Source organism: Pseudophryne corroboree, chromosome 3 (assembly GCF_028390025.1).
Source record: "Pseudophryne corroboree isolate aPseCor3 chromosome 3, aPseCor3.hap2, whole genome shotgun sequence".
Lineage (NCBI taxonomy): Eukaryota > Metazoa > Chordata > Amphibia > Anura > Myobatrachidae > Pseudophryne > Pseudophryne corroboree.
The window spans coordinates 658,130,005-658,153,889 of NC_086446.1; positions in this window are offsets into that span (position 1 = coordinate 658,130,005).

The following is a 23,885-nucleotide window of genomic DNA, read 5'->3' on the forward strand; positions in this document are numbered from 1 at the left end:
GGATCTGCACATGGCAGAATGGGTCTTGCAATACCACTCACAGCTCCCTGTCAGCTGCACCATGACTGACACGCTGTGGTGTTTTGGTTGTGGACCATGTATGCCCCATTTTTGAAGGCATGACGGGTCCAGGGTATGCATCATCAGATGCATCCTTACTGGATCCAGGTATCCGGATCTGATGGCCAGGCTGAGTAAACCAGCTTACGCAAGCTGAACTGTGCATAAAAACATTGCAAATCACAAGCACTGGTCATGATGGTGATCCATGACTGCATCGTCACATGCATCACTTGGATCCTTGTAAATGCTAACAGGGGGCGTCTATCTCTTACAGATGCCTCCTGCTCCATTAGAATTTTAATTACACAGAATTACACAGCTGCTTCTTTGTGGTTGTACAATTCCATACAAATATGAATTAGGCCCTAAGCCGTAAAGCTGTTTCCGCAGCTAAGAACCTGAGATGTGAATTTTTGTTATGCAGTTAGAAAAATGAATGAAGTTATTACAGGTGTCAATGGCAAAAAAAATAGCTTTTTGTTTGCATCTCCAGAGTTGGTGACACATTAATAAAACTCCTTAGTTTAATGTCACGATAAAATGCAGTACCTCTGGTGCACAACTCCTAATTAATAATAATAATAATAATAATAATAATAATAATAATCATGTATTTACTAGAGATGAGCGCCGGAAATTTTTCGGGTTTTGTGTTTTGGTTTTGGGTTCGGTTCCGCGGCCGTGTTTTGGGTTCGACCGCGTTTTGGCAAAACCTCACCGAATTTTTTTTGTCGGATTCGGGTGTGTTTTGGATTCGGGTGTTTTTTTCAAAAAACCCTAAAAAACAGCTTAAATCATAGAATTTGGGGGTAATTTTGATCCCAAAGTATTATTAACCTCAAAAAACATAATTTACACTCATTTTCAGCCTATTCTGAACACATCACACCTCACAATATTATTTTTAGTCCTAAAATTTGCACCGAGGTCGCTGTGTGAGTAAGATAAGCGACCCTAGTGGCCGACACAAACACCGGGCCCATCTAGGAGTGGCACTGCAGTGTCACGCAGGATGTCCCTTCCAAAAAACCCTCCCCAAACAGCACATGACGCAAAGAAAAAAAGAGGCGCAATGAGGTAGCTGTGTGAGTAAGATTAGCGACCCTAGTGGCCGACACAAACACCGGGCCCATCTAGGAGTGGCACTGCAGTGTCACGCAGGATGTCCCTTCCAAAAAACCCTCCCCAAACAGCACATGACGCAAAGAAAAAAAGAGGCGCAATGAGGTAGCTGACTGTGTGAGAAAGATAAGCGACCCTAGTGGCCGACACAAACACCGGGCCCATCTAGGAGTGGCACTGCAGTGTCACGCAGGATGTCCCTTCCAAAAAACCCTCCCCAAACAGCACATGACGCAAAGAAAAAAAGAGGCGCAATGAGGTAGCTGACTGTGTGAGAAAGATAAGCGACCCTAGTGGCCGACACAAACACCGGGCCCATCTAGGAGTGGCACTGCAGTGTCACGCAGGATGTCCCTTCCAAAAAACCCTCCCCAAACAGCACATGACGCAAAGAAAAAAAGAGGCGCAATGAGGTAGCTGACTGTGTGAGAAAGATAAGCGACCCTAGTGGCCGACACAAACACCGGGCCCATCTAGGAGTGGCACTGCAGTGTCACGCAGGATGTCCCTTCCAAAAAACCCTCCCCAAACAGCACATGACGCAAAGAAAAAAAGAGGCGCAATGAGGTAGCTGTGTGAGAAAGATAAGCGACCCTAGTGGCCGACACAAACACCGGGCCCATCTAGGAGTGGCACTGCAGTGTCACGCAGGATGTCCCTTCCAAAAAACCCTCCCCAAACAGCACATGACGCAAAGAAAAAAAGAGGCGCAATGAGGTAGCTGTGTGAGTAAGATTAGCGACCCTAGTGGCCGACACAAACACCGGGCCCATCTAGGAGTGGCACTGCAGTGTCACGCAGGATGGCCCTTCCAAAAAACCCTCCCCAAACAGCACATGACGCAAAGAAAAAAAGAGGCGCAATGAGGTAGCTGACTGTGTGAGTAAGATTAGCGACCCTAGTGGCCGACACAAACACCGGGCCCATCTAGGAGTGGCACTGCAGTGTCACGCAGGATGTCCCTTCCAAAAAACCCTCCCCAAACAGCACATGACGCAAAGAAAAAAAGAGGCGCAATGAGGTAGCTGTGTGAGTAAGATTAGCGACCCTAGTGGCCGACACAAACACCGGGCCCATCTAGGAGTGGCACTGCAGTGTCACGCAGGATGTCCCTTCCAAAAAACCCTCCCCAATCAGCACATGATGCAAAGAAAAAGAAAAGAAAAAAGAGGTGCAAGATGGAATTATCCTTGGGCCCTCCCACCCACCCTTATGTTGTATAAACAAAACAGGACATGCACACTTTAACCAACCCATCATTTCAGTGACAGGGTCTGCCACACGACTGTGACTGATATGACGGGTTGGTTTGGACCCCCCCCAAAAAAGAAGCAATTAATCTCTCCTTGCACAAACTGGCTCTACAGAGGCAAGATGTCCACCTCATCTTCACCCTCCGATATATCACCGTGTACATCCCCCTCCTCACAGATTATCAATTCGTCCCCACTGGAATCCACCATCTCAGCTCCCTGTGTACTTTGTGGAGGCAATTGCTGCTGGTCAATGTCTCCGCGGAGGAATTGATTATAATTCATTTTAATGAACATCATCTTCTCCACATTTTCTGGATGTAACCTCGTACGCCGATTGCTGACAAGGTGAGCGGCGGCACTAAACACTCTTTCGGAGTACACACTTGTGGGAGGGCAACTTAGGTAGAATAAAGCCAGTTTGTGCAAGGGCCTCCAAATTGCCTCTTTTTCCTGCCAGTATAAGTACGGACTGTGTGACGTGCCTACTTGGATGCGGTCACTCATATAATCCTCCACCATTCTATCAATGTTGAGAGAATCATATGCAGTGACAGTAGACGACATGTCCGTAATCGTTGTCAGGTCCTTCAGTCCGGACCAGATGTCAGCATCAGCAGTCGCTCCAGACTGCCCTGCATCACCGCCAGCGGGTGGGCTCGGAATTCTGAGCCTTTTCCTCGCACCCCCAGTTGCGGGAGAATGTGAAGGAGGAGATGTTGACAGGTCGCGTTCCGCTTGACTTGACAATTTTGTCACCAGCAGGTCTTTCAACCCCAGCAGACCTGTGTCTGCCGGAAAGAGAGATCCAAGGTAGGCTTTAAATCTAGGATCGAGCACGGTGGCCAAAATGTAGTGCTCTGATTTCAACAGATTGACCACCCGTGAATCCTTGTTAAGCGAATTAAGGGCTGCATCCACAAGTCCCACATGCCTAGCGGAATCGCTCCGTGTTAGCTCCTTCTTCAATGCCTCCAGCTTCTTCTGCAAAAGCCTGATGAGGGGAATGACCTGACTCAGGCTGGCAGTGTCTGAACTGACTTCACGTGTGGCAAGTTCAAAGGGCATCAGAACCTTGCACAACGTTGAAATCATTCTCCACTGCACTTGAGACAGGTGCATTCCATCTCCTATATCGTGCTCAATTGTATAGGCTTGAATGGCCTTTTGCTGCTCCTCCAACCTCTGAAGCATATAGAGGGTTGAATTCCACCTCGTTACCACTTCTTGCTTCAGATGATGGCAGGGCAGGTTCAGTAGTTTTTGGTGGTGCTCCAGTCTTCTGTACGTGGTGCCTGTACGCCGAAAGTGTCCCGCAATTTTTCTGGCCACCGACAGCATCTCTTGCACGCCCCTGTCGTTTTTTAAAAAATTCTGCACCACCAAATTCAAGGTATGTGCAAAACATGGGACGTGCTGGAATTTGCCCATATTTAATGCACACACAATATTGCTGGCGTTGTCCGATGCCACAAATCCACAGGAGAGTCCAATTGGGGTAAGCCATTCCGCGATGATCTTCCTCAGTTGCCGTAAGAGGTTTTCAGCTGTGTGCGTATTCTGGAAAGCGGTGATACAAAGCGTAGCCTGCCTAGGAAAGAGTTGGCGTTTGCGAGATGCTGCTACTGGTGCCGCCGCTGCTGTTCTTGCGGCGGGAGTCCATACATCTACCCAGTGGGCTGTCACAGTCATATAGTCCTGACCCTGCCCTGCTCCACTTGTCCACATGTCCGTGGTTAAGTGGACATTGGGTACAACTGCATTTTTTAGGACACTGGTGAGTCTTTTTCTGACGTCCGTGTACATTCTCGGTATCGCCTGCCTAGAGAAGTGGAACCTAGATGGTATTTGGTAACGGGGGCACACTGCCTCAATAAATTGTCTAGTTCCCTGTGAACTAACGGCGGATACCGGACGCACGTCTAACACCAACATAGTTGTCAAGGACTCAGTTATCCGCTTTGCAGTAGGATGACTGCTGTGATATTTCATCTTCCTCGCAAAGGACTGTTGAACAGTCAATTGCTTACTGGAAGTAGTACAAGTGGGCTTACGACTTCCCCTCTGGGATGACCATCGACTCCCAGCGGCAACAACAGCAGCGCCAGCAGCAGTAGGCGTTACACGCAAGGATGCATCGGAGGAATCCCAGGCAGGAGAGGACTCGTCAGACTTGCCAGTGACATGGCCTGCAGGACTATTGGCATTCCTGGGGAAGGAGGAAATTGACACTGAGGGAGTTGGTGGGGTGGTTTGCGTGAGCTTGGTTACAAGAGGAAGGGATTTACTGGTCAGTGGACTGCTTCCGCTGTCACCCAAAGTTTTTGAACTTGTCACTGACTTATTATGAATGCGCTGCAGGTGACGTATAAGGGAGGATGTTCCGAGGTGGTTAACGTCCTTACCCCTACTTATTACAGCTTGACAAAGGGAACACACGGCTTGACACCTGTTGTCCGCATTTCTGGTGAAATACCTCCACACCGAAGAGCTGATTTTTTTGGTATTTTCACCTGGCATGTCAACGGCCATATTCCTCCCACGGACAACAGGTGTCTCCCCGGGTGCCTGACTTAAACAAACCACCTCACCATCAGAATCCTCCTGGTCAATTTCCTCCCCAGCGCCAGCAACACCCATATCCTCCTCATCCTGGTGTACTTCAACACTGACATCTTCAATCTGACTATCAGGAACTGGACTGCGGGTGCTCCTTCCAGCACTTGCAGGGGGCATGCAAATAGTGGAAGGCGCATGCTCTTCACGTCCAGTGTTGGGAAGGTCAGGCATCGCAAACGACACAATTGGACTCTCCTTGTGGATTTGGGATTTCAAAGAACGCACAGTTCTTTGCGGTGCTTTTGCCAGCTTGAGTCTTTTCAGTTTTCTAGCGAGAGGCTGAGTGCTTCCATCCTCATGTGAAGCTGAACCACTAGCCATGAACATAGGCCAGGGCCTCAGCCGTTCCTTGCCACTCCGTGTGGTAAATGGCATATTGGCAAGTTTACGCTTCTCCTCCGACAATTTTATTTTAGGTTTTGGAGTCCTTTTTTTTCTGATATTTGGTGTTTTGGATTTGACATGCTCTGTACTATGACATTGGGCATCGGCCTTGGCAGACGACGTTGCTGGCATTTCATCGTCTCGGCCATGACTAGTGGCAGCAGCTTCAGCACGAGGTGGAAGTGGATCTTGATCTTTCCCTAATTTTGGAACCTCAACTTTTTTGTTCTCCATATTTTATAGGCAGAACTAAAAGGCACCTCAGGTAAACAATGGAGATGGATGGATTGGATACTAGTATACAATTATGGACGGACTGCCACGGTTAGGTGGTATAAAAAAACCACGGTTAGGTGGTATATATTATAATAATAATACAATTATGGATGGACGGACTGCCTGCCGACTGCCGACACAGAGGTAGCCACAGCCGTGAACTACCGCAATGTACACTGGTTGATAAAGAGATAGTAGTATACTCGTAACAACTAGTATGACACTATGACGACGGTATAAAGAATGAAAAAAAAACCACGGTTAGGTGGTATATATTATAATAATAATACAATTATGGATGGACGGACTGCCTGCCGACTGCCGACACAGAGGTAGCCACAGCCGTGAACTACCGCACTGTACACTGGTTGATAAAGAGATAGTAGTATACTCGTAACAACTAGTATGACACTATGACGACGGTATAAAGAAAGAAAAAAAAATACCACAGTTAGGTGGTATATATTATAATAATAATACAATTATGGATGGACGGACTGCCTGCCGACTGCCGACACAGAGGTAGCCACAGCCGTGAACTACCGCACTGTACACTGGTTGATAAAGAGATAGTAGTATACTCGTAACAACTAGTATGACACTATGACGACGGTATAAAGAATGAAAAAAAAACCACGGTTAGGTGGTATATATTATAATAATAATACAATTATGGATGGACGGACTGCCTGCCGACTGCCGACACAGAGGTAGCCACAGCCGTGAACTACCGCACTGTACACTGGTTGATAAAGAGATAGTAGTATACTCGTAACAACTAGTATGACACTATGACGACGGTATAAAGAATGAAAAAAAAACCACGGTTAGGTGGTATATATTATAATAATAATACAATTATGGATGGACGGACTGCCTGCCGACTGCCGACACAGAGGTAGCCACAGCCGTGAACTACCGCACTGTACACTGGTTGATAAAGAGATAGTAGTATACTCGTAACAACTAGTATGACACTATGACGACGGTATAAAGAATGAAAAAAAAACCACGGTTAGGTGGTATATATTATAATAATAATACAATTATGGATGGACGGACTGCCTGCCGACTGCCGACACAGAGGTAGCCACAGCCGTGAACTACCGCACTGTACACTGGTTGATAAAGAGATAGTAGTATACTCGTAACAACTAGTATGACACTATGACGACGGTATAAAGAAAGAAAAAAAAATACCACAGTTAGGTGGTATATATTATAATAATAATACAATTATGGATGGACGGACTGCCTGCCGACTGCCGACACAGAGGTAGCCACAGCCGTGAACTACCGCACTGTACACTGGTTGATAAAGAGATAGTAGTATACTCGTAACAACTAGTATGACACTATGACGACGGTATAAAGAATGAAAAAAAAACCACGGTTAGGTGGTATATATTATAATAATAATAATACAATTATGGATGGACGGACTGCCTGCCGACTGCCGACACAGAGGTAGCCACAGCCGTGAACTACCGCACTGTACACTGGTTGATAAAGAGATAGTAGTATACTCGTAACAACTAGTATGACACTATGACGACGGTATAAAGAATGAAAAAAAAACCACGGTTAGGTGGTATATATTATAATAATAATACAATTATGGATGGACGGACTGCCTGCCGACTGCCGACACAGAGGTAGCCACAGCCGTGAACTACCGCACTGTACACTGGTTGATAAAGAGATAGTAGTATACTCGTAACAACTAGTATGACACTATGACGGTATAAAGAATGAAAAAAAAACCACGGTTAGGTGGTATATATTATAATAATAATACAATTATGGATGGACGGACTGCCTGCCGACTGCCGACACAGAGGTAGCCACAGCCGTGAACTACCGCACTGTACACTGGTTGATAAAGAGATAGTAGTATACTCGTAACAACTAGTATGACACTATGACGACGGTATAAAGAAAGAAAAAAAAATACCACGGTTAGGTGGTATATATTGTAATACAATTATGGATGGACGGACTGCCTGCCGAGTTCCGACTGCCGACACAGAGGTAGCCACAGCCGTGAACTACCGCACTGTACTGTGTCTGCTGCTAATATAGACTGGTTGATAAAGAGATAGTATACAATACATACAACAATGAATATACTACTATACTGGTGGTCAGGCACTGGTCACCACTAGTCACACTGGCAGTGGCACTCCTGCAGCAAAAGTGTGCACTGTTTAATTTTAAATTAATATAATATTATGTACTCCTGGGGGCTCCTGCTATAACAACCTGCAGTGCTCCCCAGTCTCCCCCACAATTATTATAAGCTTTGCCTTTTATACATTGATGTGCAGCACACTGGGCTGAGCTGAGTGCACACAGACTGAGTCACACTGTGTGACTGGCTGCTGCTGTGTATCGTTTTTTTTCAGGCAGAGAACGGATATAGCAGAGAACGGATATATTATATTAAAATAAATAAAAGTTAACTAACAACAACTGCACTGGTCACTGTGGTAAACTCTGTCTGACTCTGCACAATCTCTCTCTCTCTTCTAATCTAATTTCTAATGGAGAGGACGCCAGCCACGTCCTCTCCCTATCAATCTCAATGCACGTGTGAAAATGGCGGCGACGCGCGGCTCCTTATATAGAATCCGAGTCTCGCGAGAATCCGACAGCGTCATGATGACGTTCGGGCGCGCTCGGGTTAACCGAGCAAGGCGGGAGGATCCGAGTCTGCTCGGACCCGTGAAAAAAACATGAAGTTCGTGCGGGTTCGGTTTCAGAGAAACCGAACCCGCTCATCTCTAGTATTTACTATTTAGTAGAGATGAGCAGGTTCGGTTCCTCGAGATCCGAACCCCCCCGAACATCACCCATTTTACACGGTTCCGAGGCAGCCTCGGATCTTCCCGCCTTGCTTGGTTAACACGAATGCGCCCGAACGTCATCATCCCGCTGTCTTCTCACGAGATTCGTATTCTCACGAGATTCATATTGCATACAAAGAGCCGTGCGTCGCCGCCATTTTCACTCGTGCATTGGAGATGATAGCGAGAGGATGTGGCTGCATTCTCTCAGTTTCTGTGTTCAGTGTGCTGCAAATATCTGTGCTCAGAGTGCTGCAAATATCTGTGCTTAGTGTGCTGCAAATATCTACGTTCTCTGCCTGAAAACGCTCCATATCTGTGCTGCATTGTAGTTGTGCGCAGTATATAGTAGGAGGTCAGTGCAGAATTTTGCTGACCACCAGTATATATATAGCAGTACGGTACAGTAGTCCATTGCTCTACCTCTGTGTCGTCAAGTATACTATCCATATCTGTGCTGCATTGTAGTTGTGTGCAGTATATAGTAGGAGGACAGTGCAGAATTTTGCTGACCACCAGTATACATATATATATATATATATATATATATATATAGCAGTACGGTACAGTAGTCCATTGCTCTACCTCTGTGTCATCAAGTATACTATCCATATCTGTGCTGCATTGTAGTTGTGCGCAGTATATAGTAGGAGGACAGTGCAGCATTTTGCTGACCACCAGTATATATATAGTAGTACGGTACAGTAGTCCACTGCTCTACCTTTGTGTCATCAAGTATACTATGCATTTCTATGCTGCATTGTAGTTGTGCGCAGTATATAGTAGGAGGACAGTGCAGAATTTTGCTGACCACCAGTATATATATAGCAGTACGGTACAGTAGTCCATTGCTCTACCTCTGTGTCGTCAGGTATACTATCCATATCTGTGCTGCATTGTAGTTGTGCGCAGTATATAGTAGGAGGACAGTGCAGAATTTTGCTGACCACCAGTATATATATGTATATAGCAATACGGTACAGTAGTCCATTGCTTTACCTCTGTGTCATCAAGTATACTATCCATATCTTTGCTGCATTGTAGTTGTGCGCAGTATATAGTAGGAGGACAGTGCAGAATTTTCCTGACCACCAGTATATATATATATATATATATAACAGTACGTTACAGTAGTCCATTGCTCTACCTCTGTGTCATCAAGTATACTATCCATATCTGTGCTGCATTGTAGTTGTGCACAGTATATAGTAGGAGGACAGTGCAGAATTTTGATGACCACCAGTATATATATATATATATATATATATATAGCAGTACGGTACAGTAGTCCATTGCTCTACCTCTGTGTCATCAAGTATACTATCCATATCTGTGCTGCATTTTAGTTGTGCGCAGTATATAGTAGGAGGACAGTGCAGAATTTTGCTGACCACCAGTATATATATAGCAGTACGGTACAGTAGTCCATTGCTCTACCTCTGTGTCGTCAAGTATACTATCCATATCTGTGCTGCATTGTAGTTGTGCGCAGTATATAGTAGGAGGACAGTGCAGAATTTTGCTGACCACCAGTATATATTTAGCAGTACGGTACAGTAGTCCATTGCTCTACCTCTGTGTCATCAAGTATACTATCCATATCTGTGCTGCATTGTAGTTGTGCGCAGTATATAGTAGGAGGACAGTGCAGAATTTTGCTGACCACCAGTATATATATATATAACAGTACGGTACTGTAGTCCATTGCTCTACCTCTGTGTCGTCAAGTATACTATCCATATCTGTGCTGCATTGTAGTTGTGCGCCGTATATAGTAGGAGGACAGTGCAGAATTTTGCTGACCACCAGTGTATATATAGCAGTACGGTAGAGTAGTCCATTGCTCTACCTCTGTGTCATCAAGTATACTATCCATCCATATCTGTGCTGCATTGTAGTTGTGCGCCGTATATAGTAGGAGGACAGTGCAGAATTTTGCTGACCACCAGTGTATATATAGCAGTACGGTACAGTAGTCCATTGCTCTACCTCTGTGTCATCAAGTATACTATCCATATCTGTGCTGCATTGTAGTTGTGCGCCGTATATAGTAGGAGGACAGTGCAGAATTTTGCTGACCACCAGTGTATATATAGCAGTATGGTAGAGTAGTCCATTGCTCTACCTCTGTGTCATCAAGTATACTATCCATCCATATCTGTGCTGCATTGTAGTTGTGCGCAGTATATAGTAGGATGGCAGTGCAGAATTTTGCTGACCACCAGTATATATATAGCAGTACGGTACAGTAGTCCATTGCTCTACCTCTGTGTCGTCAAGTATACTATCCATATCTGTGCTGCATTGTAGTTGTGTGCAGTATATAGTAGGAGAACAGTGCAGAATTTTGCTGACCACCAGTATATATATGTATATATAGCAGTACGGTACAGTAGGCCATTGCTATTGATATATTACTGGCATATAATTCCACACATTAAAAAATGGAGAACAAAAATGTGGAGGGTAAAATAGGGAAAGATCAAGATCCACTTCCACCTCGTGCTGAAGCTACTGCCACTAGTCATGGCCGAGATGATGAAATGCCATCAACGTCGTCTGCCAAGGCCGATGCCCAATGTCGTAGTAGAGAGCATGTAAAATCCAAAAAACAAAAGTTCAGTAAAATGACCCAAAAATCAAAATTAAAAGCGTCTGATGAGAAGCGTAAACTTGCCAATATGTCATTTACGACACGGAATGGCAAGGAACGGCTGAGGCCCTGGCCTATGTTCATGGCTAGTGGTTCAGCTTTACATGAGGATGGAAGAACTCATCCTCCCGCTAGAAAAATGAAAAGACTTAAGCTGGCAAAAGCACAGCAAAGAACTGTACGTTCTTCTAAATCACAAATCCCCAAGGAGAGTCCAATTGTGTCGGTTGCGATGCCTGACCTTCCCAACACTGGATGGGAAGAGGTGGCGCCTTCCACCATTTGCACGCCCCCTGCAAGTGCTGGAAGGAGCACCCGCAGTCCAGTTCCTGATAGTCAAATTGAAGATGTCACTGTTGAAGTACACCAGGATGAGGATATGGGTGTTGCTGGCGCTGAGGAGAAAATTGACAGGGAGGATTCTGATGGTGAGGTGGTTTGTTTAAGTCAGGCACCCGGGGAGACACCTGTTGTCTGTGGGATGAATATGGCCATTGACATGCCTGGTCAAATTACAAAAAAAATCACCTCTTCGGTGTGGAATTATTTTAACAGAAATGCGGACAACAAGTGTCAAGCCGTGTGTTGCCTTTGTCAAGCTGTAATAAGTAGGGGTAAGGACGTTAACCACCTAGGAACATCCTCCCTTATACGTCACCTGGAGCGCATTCATCAGAAGTCATTGACAAGTTCAAAAACTTTGCGTGACAGCGGAAGCAGTCCACTGCCAACTAAATCCCTTCCTCTTGTAACCAAGCTCCTGCAAACCACACCACTAACTCCCTCAGTGTCAATTTCCTCCTTAGACAGGAAAGCCAATAGTCCTGCAGGCCATGTCACTGGCCAGTCTGACGAGTCCTCTCCTGCCTGGGATTCCTCCGATGGATCCTTGAGTTTAACGCCTACTGCAGCTGGCACTGCTGTTGTTGCTGCTGGGAGTCAATCGGCATCCCAGAGGGGAAGTCGGAAGACCACTTGTACTACTTCCAGTAAGCAATTGACTGTCCAACAGTCCTTTGCGAGGAAGGTGAAATATCACAGCAGTCATCCTGCTGCAAAGCGGATAACTCAGGTCTTGGCAGCTGCGGTGGTGTTAAATGTGTGTCCGGTATCCACCGTTAATTCACAGGGAATTAGAGAATTGATTGAGGTACTGTGTCCCTGGTACCAAATACCATCTAGGTTCCATTTCTCTAGGCAGGCGTTACCGAGAATGTACACAGACCTCAGAAAAAGAGTCACCAGTGTCCTAAAAAATGCAGTTGTACCCAATGTCCACTTAACCACGGACATGTGGACAAGTGGAGCAGGGCAGATTCAGGACTATATGACTGTGACAGCCCACTGGGTAGATGTATTGCCTCCCGCAGCAAGAACAGCAGCGGCGGCACCAGTAGCAGCATCTCGCAAACGCCAACTCGTTCCTAGGCAGGCTACGCTTTGTATCACCACTTTCCATAAAAGACACACAGCTGACAACCTCTTACGAAAACTGAGGAACATCATCGCAGAATGGCTTACCCCAATTGGACTCTCCTGGGGATTTGTGACATCGGACAACGCCACCAATATTGTGCGTGCATTACATGTGGGCAAATTCCAGCACGTCCCATGTTTTGCACATACATTGAATTTGGTGGTGCAGAATTATTTAAAAAATGACAGGGGCGTGCAAGAGATGCTGTCGGTGGCCCGAAGAATTGCGGGCCACTTTCGGCATTCAGCCACCGCGTGCCAAAGACTGGAGCATCAGCAAACACTCCTGAACCTGCCCCGCCATCATCTGAAGCAAGAGGTGGTAACGAGGTGGAATTCAACCCTCTATATGCTTCAGAGGATGGAGGAGCAGCAAAGGCTATTTAAGCCTATACATCTGCCTATGTTATAGGCAAAGGAGGGGTAATGCACCTGACTCAAGCGCAGTGGAGAATGATTTCAAGGTTGTGCAAGGTTCTGCAACCCTTTGAACTTGCCACACGTGAAGTCAGTTCAGACACTGCCAGCCTGAGTCAGGTCATTTCCCTCATCAGTCTTTTGCAGAAGAAGCTGGAGAGATTGAAGGAGGAGCTAAAACGGAGCGATTCTGCTAGGCATGTGGGACTTGTGGATGGAGCCCTTAATTCGCTTAACCAGGATTCACGGGTGGTCAATCCACAGGCTTACCTCAATACCAACCCTATCTATAGCGCTTGTACAATTTTTGTGGGACGCCGCATATAAAGAGACTATACCTTTGAAGAAGTTGTTCATTTTATGCATTAATTGAAGGACATTGTGCATCATCTTTTTTTGAATAATTTTTTCCATTGTTCTTTTTTATTCCCTTTTTCCCCATTTTCTGGATTCCCACATTTTTTTGAAGTGTGTTCAATTAACGTATGGACTTCATTTGCCAGCTTGAGCGAGTGTACTATGCAAAGATTTAGACCATAAGGAACCTATATCCGATTTAATCTTTTTTACAATAAAAACACAGTTTGAATTTATTTGAATCAGTTATATCTTCAATTACACATCTGCCTATTTATCAATATTTACTATATCCAATGAATTATCCTGTCTATCAGTAGGTAACATTTACTCCTAGTACCTGTATAGAGGGAAATCAACACATTCAATAACACTGTTCTTAGGATTGAGCGCAGTGCTTTAATTTTCTACTGCTGTTGAAATCAGAGCACTACATTTTGGCCACCGTGCTCGATCCTAGGTTTAAAGCCTACGTTGTATCTCTCTTTCCAGCAGACACAAGTCTGCAGAGGTGCAAAGACCTGCTGGTGAGACACTTGTCAAGTCAAGCGGAACGTGACCCATCAACAGCTCCTCCTTCACATTCTCCCGCAACTGGGGCTGCGAGGAAAAGGCTAAGAATTCCGAGCCTACCCGCTGGCGATGATGCAGGGCAGTCTGGAGCGAGTGCTGACATCTGGTCCGGACTGAAGGACCTGCCAAGGATTACTGACATGTCGTCTACTGTCACTGCATATGATTCTGTCACCATTGAAAAAATCGTGGAGGATTATATGAATGACCACATCCAAGTAGGCACATTAGACAGTCCGTACGTATACTGGCAGGAAAAAGAGGCAATTTGGAGGCCCTTGCACAAACTGGCTTTATTTTACCTAAGTTGCCCCCCCTCCAGTGTGTACTCCGAAAGAGTGTTTAGTGCAGCCGCTCACCTTGTCAGCAATCGGCGTACGAGGTTACTTCCAGAAAATGTGGAGAAGATGATGTTCATCAAAATTAATTATAATCAATTCCTCCGTGGAGACATTCACCAGCAATTGCCTCCAGAAAGTACACAGGGACCTGAGATGGTGGATTCCAGTGGGGACGAATTAATACTCTGTGAGGAGGGGGATGTAGACAGTGAAAGGGGTGAGGAATCGGACGATGAGGAGGAGGTGGACATCTTGCCTCTGTAGAGCCAGTTTGTGCAAGGAGAGATTGATTGCTTCTTTTTTGGTGGGGGCACAAACCAACCAGTCATTTCAGTCACAGTCGTGTGGCAGACCCTGTCGCTGAAATTATGGGTTTGTTAAAATGTGCATGTCCTGTTTATACAACATAAGGGTGGGTGGGAAGGCCCAAGGACAATTCCATCTTGCACCTATTTTTTCTTTAATTTATCTTTGCATCATGTGATGTTTGGGGCCAATTTTTTTTAGTGCCATCCTGTCTGACACTGCAGTGCCACTCCTAGATGGGCCAGGTGTTTGTGCCGGCCACTTGGGTCGCTTAGGTTAGTCATCCAGCAAACTCGGTGCAAATTTTAGGACTAAAAATAATATTGTGAGGTTTGAGGTGTTCAGAATAGACTGGAAATGAGTGGAAATTATAGTTATTGAGGTTAGTAATACTATGGGATCAAAATGACCCTCAAATTCTATGATTTAAGCTGTTTTTGAGGGTTTTTAAAAAAAAAAAAAACACCTGAATCCAAAACACACCCGAATCCGACAAAAAAATTTCAGGGAGGTTTTGCCAAAACGCGTCCGAATCCAAAACACGGCCGCGGAACCGAATCCAAAACCAAAGCACAAAACCCGAAAAATGTCCGGTGCACATCTCTAGCATTTAGAGAAGTTTAAATGCTAACGTATTATTACCAATAAAAACCTGTAATTTTTCATGTCATTTTCTCTGTAATGGGTTTAATTATGTGGGACATGTATGTTGAAGTGTTGATTTATTAATAGAAAAGAGTTTTATTTAACTTGCAGATGGTATTTGCAAGTGTTTTTCCCCAGCATTTTACTACTAGTACAGTATATATATATGTGATACCCTGAAACTGCAGCCCAAATCAACTGTGGCACTACAGGTGCCAGCATGACTTTAATAAAAGTAAAATGCTTGCTGGAGTTGCATAGCACTGTGCCAGCAGCCTACAGCTTGCAGCACGGAAGGAGTTAACAGCACAGCTCATAGCTATACAGATTATGTCTGCAAAATGCAAAGGGCATGACTCACTCATTTGCAGACTCAGAGCGGGAAACACAGAGCGGGAAATCCCAGATAGAATGTGTACCTGGGAATGCAGGGTTATAAAAAGGTTGTCCTGCAGCAGCCTAGGGAGAGGACAGTCAGTGAGGAGAGTGAGCAGACAGTGAGGTGGATTTAGCCAGAAAGATGTAGCCCCAGTGAGGGCTCCCCACATGTTTAGGTGGGGAGTGATGCCAGCCACAGCAAAGCACTTGATGACAGAGGGAGACATCGCAGTGTAAGAGCAGCAGTATGCAGAATCCAGTGAAAGGGTGATGCCAGGAGAAAAGTGTGCTAAAGGTGTGAGTCTCAAGAGGTATCTGGGTGAAGTGGTCGGAAGCCACGCGGCGTGAGTAAGCGCCCCCATGGAAAAGTATCTCGAGAGGTATCTGGGTGAAGTGGTCGGAAAGCCACGCGGCGTGAGTAAGCGCCCCCAAGGAAAAGAATCCTCGCTAAGTAAGAGAGAGAGAGAGACGGCAACCTGATGTGTAGCACTACTAGTCACAGAATGCCCTGGTACGTACTGATGTTCGCCATACATATGCCGCTGCGACTAAGCGATGAGCTGGAGGAGGTGCCCTGATATGGGATCCACTGTAACTGTTATGCTTTGTGCTGGAGGAGTGTTCACAAGTTATCACTGCAATATCCCTGTTTGATGTTTAAATAAACTTTATGCTGTTTTTCTGAGATGGCCTGGCGCCCAATTCTTTATGCGCTGCACCGACACCTGTAGTCCACACCCACAATGTACTTGTAGTTAAAGACCTGATTCTTCAGGGGACCCTCTGGTAACTGTGCCTGAAACCATGACCAGCCGGGGCAAGGTAAGGGTGATGTACTATACACAGTGACTGCAGATCTTGCATACCAGATACCTGTGGGTATCACATATACACACTTATTAATCACAATAGATGCATTAAATATACCTCAAAATACTCTAAACACTTGTATTTGCTGAAATACACACACTGCCATTCATTAATAAAAGTTCAACACTGTCCTTAAGGTCACTTGCTATAATATTTTACACATTTTTGGGAGTTCCAGTTGATATCCTCACTTTTTTATATACTTCACATAGATCATACACTGCAGTGTTAAGGCACATTGCCAAGGATTATACATTCCTAATTGAATTGCGCTTTGTGATATGTGCAGATTATTAATAGAGATGTGCGGCGGGTACTTTTCGTGTTTTGGCCCTCATTCCGAGTTGTTCGCTCGGTAATTTTCTTCGCATTGCAGCGATTTTCCGCTAATTGCACATGCGCAATGTTCGCACTGCGACTGCGCCAAGTAAATTTGCTAAGAAGTTTGGTATATTACTCACGGCATTACGAGGTTTTTTCTTCGTTCTGGTGATCGGAGTGTGATTGACAGGAAGTGGGTGTTTCTGGGCGGAAACTGGCCGTTTTATGGGAGTGTGTGAAAAAACGCTGCCGTTTCTAGGAAAAACGCGGGAATGGCTGAAGAAACGGGAGAGTGTCTGGGCGAACGCTGGGTGTGTTTGTGACGTCAAACCAGGAACGACAAGCACTGAACTGATCGCACTGGAAGAGTAAGTCTCGAGCTACTCAGAAACTGCACAGAGAAATCTTTTCGCAATATTGCGAATCTTTCGTTCGCAATTCTGCTAAGCTAAGATTCACTCCCAGTAGGCGGCGGCTTAGTGTGTGCAATGCTGCTAAAAGCAGCTTGCGAGCGAACAACTCGGAATGAGGGCCTTTGTGTTTTGGTTCTGGTTCCATCCTCATGTTTTGGATCTGGATTGGTTTTGCCAAAACCACCCTTTCGTGTTTTGGTTTAGGTTTTCGATCTGGATAATTTTTTTGGGGAAAAAACCCTAAAAACAGCTAAAACCACAGAATTTGGGGATAATATTGACCCTGCGGTAATATTAATCTCAATAACATTAATTTCCACTCATTTCCAGTCTATTCTGAACACCTCACACCTCACAATTTTGTTTTTAGGCCTAAAAGTTGTACCAAGGTAGCTGTATGACTAAGCTAAGCGACACAAGTGTGCTGCACAAACATTTGGCCCATCTAGGAGTGGCACTGCAGTGGCAGCAGGGGTGTATCTTCCTATTGGCCAGGATGGCACTCACCAGGGGCACCAGTCAAGGAGGGGGGCCATCCAGAGGTGCCACCCGCGGGCAGTAGGTACTGTATATTCACTTCTAGAGGCAGCAGCTATCCCCCCACCCCCGTGTAGTTCCTCACCAGCACGGATGCCCAGTAACGATCACGGCATGCAGCAGCGGCTGCTGGGAGTTGTCGTTTACAGTATGTAGAGTTTCTTGCCTGTATTGTGGTGCGGTGCTGGACCCTGGCGCCAATTACAGTGGCTGTTGCTGCAATCTTTGATCATTAATGGGCATCCCTGTTGTTGAGGAACTACATGGGGGTGGGGGGATAGCGGGCGCCTCTAAAAGTGAATCTACCTAAATGTGCTGCCTTTAATAGTAAAATCAACATGGGGAATATGTGTGTCTGGCACTGTGGGGGCCATATGTGTATCTGGCATTGTGGGGGCATACGTGTATCTGGCACTGTGGGGGCATACGTGTATCTGGCACTGTGGGGGCATACGTGTATCTGGCACTGTGGGGGCATTTGAGTGTCCGGCACTGTGGCAGCATACGAGTGTCTGGTACTGTGGGAGCATACTGTATGTTTATCTGGCACTGTGGGGGCATATGTGTATTTGGCACTATACTCGGAGTCATTATGTGTATCTGGCACTGCACTACTGGGGTCATTATGTGTAACTGGCACTATACTGGGGGACATTATGTGCATCTGACACTATACTCGGGACATTATGTATAAGGAGAACTACTGTGGGTATTGTGTGTAAGGCTGCTAATTGTGTGTGTGCATGTGTAGGGGGTGTAAGTATATATTTATAGTTTGATATCATAATATAAAATTGTGAGGCCACACCCACTTTACCAGGAGCGTGCACGCCTACCCATATATATGGTCACTACTGTGTGGCATAATGTGTATAAGGGATAGTACTCAGTGCGTATCAATAATGGGTGCACACGGGCCCCTGAGTCCAGGGGGGCCCACACCGTACACACTGCAGCCATTTCTCCTATACTTACCTTTCCAGAGTCCATCGTTGACTGTGTGTAGGCCCCCTCCTCTTCTGTAGCCGTCACCGCTGCAGCTAGCGAACTGAGCACTAGAGACTCTGGCATAGTGCCAGCATCTACAGCGCATGCGTAGGACTTCAAAAAAATTGGCAATTTTTCTGAGTCCTGCGCATGCGCTGTAGACTCTGGCACTGTGCCAGGGTCTACAGCACTCAGAGCGCTGGCAGCAGCGGTGACGGCTATGAGAGAGGAGGGGGCCCAAACATGGAGTCTGCACACGGGTCCCTCCTCTCTAGAGACACCCCAGGTACTACTGTGTAGCATAACGTGAATAATGTACTGTACATTACTGTGTTGTGTAATGTGAGTAAGGCACACTATTGTGGTGTAATTTGAATTGCGGTACTATTGAGTGGCCATGCCCCTTTTTTGGCACACGTGCCTTCCCTATTTCAAATATGGGGGGGCACCAGTCCTTTACTTTGCCATGGGCGCACGGACCCCTAAATACACCCCTGAGTGGCAGACAGGATGGCAGAAAAAAATAGGCCCCAAACAGCACATCATGCAAAGAAGAAAAAGAGGTGCAATGAGGTAGCTGTATGACTAAGCTAAGCGACAAGGGTGTGCGGCACAAACACCTGGCCCATCTAGGAGTGGCACTGCAGTTGCAGACAGGATGGCACTTAAAAAAACGAGTCCCCAAACAGCACATCATGCAAAGAAGTAAAAGAGGTACAATGAGGTAGCTGTATTACTAAGCTAAGCGACACAAGTGTGTGGCACAAACACCTGGCCCATCTAGGAGTGGTACTGCAGTTGCAGACAGGATGACACTTAAAAAAACTAGGCCCCAAACAGCACATCATGCAAAGAAGAAAAAGAGGTGCAATGAGGTAGCTGTATGACTAAGCTAAGCGACATAAGTGTGCGGCACAAACAACATGGGACGTGCTGGAATTTGCATAGATGTTATACATGCACAATATTGGTGGCACAGGAGAGCATACCCCTAAACCACACACACATGTCAAAGCCTGTAAAATTAATTTGGATAATAATAACCCTTTTATTTGGAGCTATTATAATAATATGCAGCAAAGGCGAAAGTAACCCTACACCACACAGGGCAAACCTTGTAAAAATTATTTGGATAATAATATAAGTAATGTATATAAGCCTTTTATTTGGAGTAAATAATATACAGCACAGGACACCACCACTAGACCTATGGCAGCACAAGACACCACCACTGGACTGATGCAGCACAAGAAAGCACCACTGGACTGGACTTATATGGCAGTACCCGTAGAGTTGTACGGCAGTGTCAGACAGGATGGCACTTTAAAAAACTAGTCCCCAAACAGCATATGATGCAAAGAAGAAAAAGAGGTACAAGATGGAATTGTCCCTGGGCCCTCCCACCCAGCCTTATGTTGTATAAACAGGACATGCACACTTTAACAAACCAATCATTTCCTCTTTTTTTAGAAATATTTTTATTTATTTTTAAGAAAATAACAGCAAGTTTGAAATGCAGAAAATACAATTGACAGAAAAGAGCACGAGCAGTACTCCATCAGTTTATAACAATTACAATATTTAGATAACAAAGTAGAGAGAATGGTAAACAAGGGAAGTCAAGATGGTAGGTGTACCTGAGCGTACATGACAGTGATAAGGTGCTAATAGATAGGGAAACCATTATAGGGCGCAGGAACACCATTTAAATGAGTACATATACGCATTATGGAGCATGGAAGAGGTTCGAGAAAGTAGCAGGAGGGGGCAGGAGATAGAGAGGTGTGGGGGGATCAGGGGGTGATAGTCGGCCGGTCCCGACTGCCGGAATTTCGAAGCAGGGCAATGTAAGTTGGGTATGAGTACGAATTGATACAGTCATATATGTAACCATAACTATATATCATATGCTATATACTATATAGTGGCCAATGGGGGTTCAGCGCCAAAATATGCCATCCAAGGAGTCCATGTTGCAATAAAATGGGCAGGAGTGTTGTGCAACACTGCTGTGATGCGTTCCAGTCTATAGGTGTGCCAAATTGCATTTACAGTGGCAGTAACAGTAGGGGGCGATATAGACTTCCAGTTAGCCGCGATTTGGCATTTAGCCGTATTTAAGATACGTTTAAGTATTGTTGTTGTTGTCAGGGGATGTGAGGCAACGGACGGGAGAACAGAGTATAAAATGGAGAGGCCGGGACTGATAGGCCAAGAATATCAAAGATTAATTTATGGATTTTAGTCCAGTATCCTCTGATCTGCGGACAGCTTCACCAGATATGCAGCAGGGTTCCTCATTGGCCACATTGCCTCCAGCATCTATCTGAGCAGGAGGGGTAGAATGAGTGGAGACGCGAAAGGACCAGGTACCAGCGATAATATAATTTGTAAGAGTTTTCTTTCATTCGAACTGAGATGGAGCTTTTGGAGATTTCCGTTTTGATATCGGACCACTCCTCAGTGTTCAGGGACACCCACCTCTGTCTCCCAGGCAAATTCATGTGGTTCTTTCCGGGGTAAATTGTATGCAAGCAAAATTTGGTATATGGCGGAAAGCAGACCCTTAGTTGAGTGATAAGAATGACATAAGGGTTCAAAGCCCGATCTACTTCCCATGGAGGAAGGCTTGTGGAGGGAGTTAAAGAAGTGACGTAACTGTAAGAATTGATAGAAAGCTGAGTGTGGGAGTGAGAAGCGAGATTGTAGATCAGCAAATGTTGGGAACGTATGAAGGGGTGCAACATACAGTAAGAAGAGTATATATTTGTCAGTCCAAGAATTAAATGTCAGATGACTTGAGCCCGGTGGGAAGTCAGGGTTATTCCACAAGGGGGCGAGAAGGGGATGGAAGGAACGGAGCTGGTATAGCCAGGAGCAAAGGTCCCAAACGGATAGGGTAAATCGCACGGTAGGTAATGGAGAGAATGTAAGTGGGCGGTGCTTCGGGGAGCACCATAAGAGGCTATAATAAGAGTACATCCGAAGCGTAGCCGCTTCCAGGTGCGTCCAGACTCTGTGGTCAGGATCGGCGTGCTAAAGAACACACGCGGTCAAGTGAGTAGCTCTATAAAATTTAAGAAGATCCGGGACTCCATACCTCCCGTCAGTCGGTGCTTTTGTAGAATTCGCATCTTTACTCTTGATTTTCTCCCCGCTAGATAAAATTGGTGATTTCAATTTGAAGATTTTTGAGAATTTTAGCAGGGATATGAATGGGGAGAGTTTGCCACAGGTACAGCAGACGTGGTAATAAGGTCATTTTAACTGCTGCCATGCCAGGATATAAGGTATTTATTCCAGTTGGCCATGTCTGATTTAATGGAAGAGAATAGTCTGGGAAAGTTGGCAGCGTAGAGACCTGAGTAGGTTTTTGTTAAATAGATGCCCAGGTATTTGAGCTTGTCAGCTTGCCAGGTACATGGATAGGAGGCCTGAAGGAGTCGAAGGACTGGGTCTGCAATATGTAGGGCTAGGATTTCGGTTTTGTTGTAGTTTGACAGATGGCTGTAAGTGGTGATTTCCTCGAACAAGTGTGGGAGCGAGGGATCCGAAAGAGTAAGAATAATGTCATCGGTGTAGAGCGCAATTTTATGATTCCAGTTTCCCACGGCAATACCCGAAATATTACGATTTAGTCTAAATCTAGCCGCTAGGGGTTCAATGATGAGGGCAAAAAGAAGGGGGGATAAGGGGCAGCCCTGGCGAGTGCCGTTTCTAATAGGGAGGGGATCAGAAGATAAGCCATTGACCAAGATAGACGCTGTGGGGTTACAGTAGAGCGACGTGACGCCTCTGTAAAAGGCACCATGTAGGCCCATATTAGTGTCTGTTGTATAAATGGACAGGCCACCCTATCAAAGGCCTTCTCTGCGTCAAGAGCCACCACCAAGGTCGATAGGAATTTGTCTTGTGCGATGTGAATAAGATCAATGAGGCGTCTGGTATTATCCGCAGCCTGCCTACTCGGGATAAAGCCGACTTGGTCGGGGTGGATGAGGGAGGGCAAAAAGGGAGCAAGCCTGTTAGCAAGGATTTTTGCAAAGAGCTTCAGGTCTACATTTAAAAGCGAGAAACTGTAGATCTGTAGTTCTTCATCTCCAAAGGGTCTCTATCTGGTTTGGGAATGATAATAATGTTGGCCCTGGTGGTGGCCTCGTCAAACGATCCCCCCTCCAGAACCGAATTAAATAGGGATAGGAGGCCTGAAGGAGTCAAAGGACTGGGTCTGCAATATGTAGGGCTAGGATTTCGGGATTGGATCATAGGGAGCAAAGGGGCCGTGAATTTTTTATAATACAAGGCGGTAAAGCCGTCAGGACCAGGAGCCGCTGAATGGCGTAACTGTTTAATGGCTGCCGAGATCTCTTCTATAGAAATGGGTGCATTGAGTTTCGACACAACTGACTCAGAGAGCTTAGGGAGACAACAGGAGGATAAGTATTGTTGAAGGTTGAGGGCGGGATGAGGGTCCGAGTCAGCAGTAGATGGAAGGTTATACAAAGATGCATAATATTCCCAAAATTGAGAGGCCATAGCTGTGGGATCAAACGTGGTGGAACCATCAGCGCACCGTAAAGTGACAATGTGGTTTTGAGTGCGCTTTGCTCGAAGCTTTCGGGCTAATAAAGTGTCAGCCTTATCAGACTTTTCATAGAATCTCTGAAGTACCCACACGAGCGCCTTGACTGCTTTTTTGGAGAGAATTTGGGACAATTGGCCCTTGACCGCCAAGATTTTGGAATATGTTTTCTTCTTGGCGCTGCGTTGATGTACTTTAACAAACCAATCATTTCAGCGACAGGGTCTGCCACATGACTGTGGCTGAAATGACTGGTTTGTTTGGGCCCCCACCAAAAAAGAAGCAATCAATGTCTCCTTGTACAAACTGGCTGTACAGAAGCAAGATGTCGACCTCATCCTCATCCTCCGATTCCTCACACCTTTCAGTGTGTACATACTTCTCACAGAGTATTAATTCATACCCACTGGAATCCACCATCACAGGTCCATGTGTACTGTACTTTCTATAAGCAATTGCTGGTAAA